Source organism: Neovison vison, chromosome 13, assembly GCF_020171115.1.
Source record: "Neovison vison isolate M4711 chromosome 13, ASM_NN_V1, whole genome shotgun sequence".
Classification (NCBI taxonomy): domain Eukaryota; kingdom Metazoa; phylum Chordata; class Mammalia; order Carnivora; family Mustelidae; genus Neogale; species Neogale vison.
In genome coordinates this window covers 62,998,709-63,001,791 of record NC_058103.1, presented here as the reverse complement: position 1 = coordinate 63,001,791, position 3,083 = coordinate 62,998,709, and the positions used below count along the sequence as shown (strand labels likewise).

At 56.6% G+C, this 3,083-nt stretch overlaps 1 non-coding gene across 1 annotated transcript; it reads right to left on the bottom strand.

Moving 5' to 3' along the window:
- Positions 1 to 375: 375 nt before the first annotated feature.
- Positions 376 to 539, bottom strand: LOC122894761. Its single transcript, XR_006381831.1, has one exon. It is a non-coding gene; the product is annotated as a U1 spliceosomal RNA (small nuclear RNA).
- Positions 540 to 3,083: the final 2,544 nt, after the last annotated feature.

The window sequence follows — 3,083 nt, the reverse complement described above, 5'->3', positions numbered from 1 at the left end:
CCCTCCTCCCTTCCTTTCCACTAAGAACTGGCCATCAACCCCGTGTTGACTAGGAAAGCTCAGCTCAAAACAGAAAGACAGGGGAACCTGGGGTGGGTTAATGGTGAGGCGTCCGCCCTCGGCCGGGGTCGTGATCCCGGCGCACTGGGATCCTTACCTCCCATGACCGGAGACTCCCAGTTCGGCTGCAGAAGCCCGCCCACCTGTCCCCGGGCTTGGGTAGTTGTTCCTTTTTCGCTGCGTGTGCTTCGGGCGGTAGAAGAGGGGAATAGAAGCAACTCAGGAGTCGGGAACATTAAGGAACCCCAGTAAACGTAAAAGCTAGTAGGCGATAAACGCCGACAAAGCGCAAGCCTCTCTTTTGACAAGCAAAACCAGGGGAAAGCGCGAACGCAGTCCCCCACTACCACAAATTATGCAGTCGAGTTTCCCACATTTGGGGAAATCGCAGGGGTCAGCACATCCGGAGTGCAATGGATAAGCCTCGCCCTGGGAAAACCACCTTCGTGATCATGGTATCTCCCCTGCCAGGTAAGTATGAGTTGCTCTCCGCCACCCCCCAAGCACCCTCGCGCCCCACCCGCCCCTTACACACGGTCACTTCCCTCCCGCCACCCCCGCGCCCCGCGCCCCCCGCACCACCCCCGCCGCCCCCTCGCCCACCCGCGCAGCACGGCGGGCGCCTTCGTCGGGCCCCACGCGGGACCGGCGGCCTCGGGCGGGGAGGGCCCGGCAGCCTCTGCGCGCCTGCTCCTCTGCATACGCCACGCCCTTGTCGTGACGTCCCCGAGCCCTGTCCCCAGCTCTGGGACAGCGGACGTCCTCGTCGCCGCCGAGGCCGCGGATGCCGAGGGTGTCCGCCCCTGGGGGGGGAGACCCCAGAACGCGGGGTCTCCCGGAGCCCTGCGGGAATGGTGGTGGCTCAAGACTCGGCTTTGGTCTCGCCTTCCTTTCCGCGAAAAGAAAATTTCAGCCCCTTTTTGTCCTCGCCTGTTCGAGACTCATTTTCAAACCGAGTCGAAAACTCAGGAGAGGCCTTTCTGACGGTCGGCGTTAAGGGCTAAGCCGCCCCAGTAAGATGGGGCAGTGGCAGTGTTTCTTTCTGGGGTCTTCCCAAGTTGCACTCGGCGTCTGAACATGCAGTCGCCTGATCCCGGAACGCGGGAGGGAAAGAAAAGCGTCCCGCTGAGTTGTGAAGAAAGCACACGAAGCAAAGCGCTCCGCGGTGCCCTTCTGCCGCAGCTTGTCCCGTGTCCCCGGGGAGCCCCGGCGGTCCCACCCCGCAGCCCGCGCACAGGCTGGTCCCGCCCAGTGCCCTCTGGTCCTTTCCCACTCAGACTCTGTCAAAGATGAACGCAGCAGACGGCAGCCACAGTGGTGAAAAAAGATTTTCCTCGGGAACTGCGGACAGGAGGGGAAAGAGCTGAGCTCCACCCGCATCTGTGCGCAGGTGACCTGGACGCTGGACGGGAAGCAGGACACGAAGGGGGCCCGGGACCGTCGGAGAAGTGAAAAGTGACACCCGGTCGTTCAGGAGGACCGCTGTTGGGCAGCTGTGTGTGTTAGCTGACAGCTGAACTGACAGGTTGGGGGGCTACCGTCCCACAGAGACTGGGACCTAGGCCCCAGCCTTCACCATTACAGCTCAAAGGAATGGCTCTCAGGTCTTGAAAGGGATCCTTTGGAGTCCTAACAGACCCCATGGTCACAACTGCAAGCGCGTTTTAATGAAGGCCCAAAGAGGGACGCCTGGGTGGCTCAGTCGGTTGGGCGTCTGCTCTGGCTCAGCTCATGATTCCAGGCTCCTGGGATGGTGGGGTTCAGCATGGGGCTGCTGGCTTGGCGGGGAGGCTGCTTCTCCCTCTGCCTGCTGCTCCCCCTGCTTGTTGTGCTCACTCACTCTCTTAAATAAATGAAGTCTTAAAAAAAAAAATATATATATATATATATATATATATATATATATATACACACACACACACACATATACACACATACATATATATATACACATACATACATTGGGGGCCTGTGTGTGAGGTGTCTACCTTTCTCAGGCGGGAGGTCACTCTTAGGGACAGAACCTTATGCTGCTAGAAGCTATGCTAGAGCCTGGTCAGATCTCAGGAAACAGTTTGGAGGGATTGTTATGGGCGGAGAGTTCTACAGTTCTCAACTGAAGAGACCCTGTTCTGTGATCAAACAAGGTTAACTCTGCACCTCCCCCTGGCTGAACCCTGGCTCCTGGCCCCTCCTTGTGCAGTCTCATTGCCTCTTGGAGGACGTGGAGAGTTTGCCCATTCAACAACCCCTGGCTGAGTATAAATGCACACTATGGGAATGGGTGACAAAAGACAAAAAGGCCTCTGGGCACTCCTCTATTGTAGGAGGGGCAGAGGGAGTGGGAGAATACTGACAATGGACACAATAGGTACTTAAGTACTCTGGTAGGTGTTAGGAGCTGAGAAAAGAAAGTATGGAGGAGAGAGAGGGGATCTGGAGTGGAGTTAGGGGCACAGGCAGTGAGGTGGATTGGGTGGTCAGAAGAGGCTACGTTGAGAAGGTGCTCTGTGAGCAAAGGCTGGGAGGAGGTGAGGGAGTGGGTCATGGGCTATCTGGGGAAAAGCATCCAGAGCACAGAGGTCAGCTAGAGCAAAGGCCCAGGTAGGACTGTGTGTGAATAGCAAGGAGGCCCTGTGTCTAGAGCAACATTGAAGGGTTGGACAAAATTAAGTCAGAGAGGTGACTAGGTGGGAGTAAGATCATGAGGGTCTTGAAAATCATTGTAGGACTACCTTTCTATGGCTTTTGGAGGTGGGGGGCGGGGATTAAGACAGAACAAGAGAGCAGGGAGGGGAGGGGCAGTGGGAGAAGGAGAAAGAGAAGCATACGCAGGTTCCAAGTCCAGTGCAGAGCCGGACCTGGGGTTGGATCTCACAACCCTGAGATCATGACCAGAGCTAACATCAAGAATCAGACACTCAACCCGCTGAGCCACTCAGGCGCATAATGGTGGATTATATTTGTGGATAATATTTGTATTTCCCCTTGGAATTCAGCTACCTGGATGTTCCAACACTGCT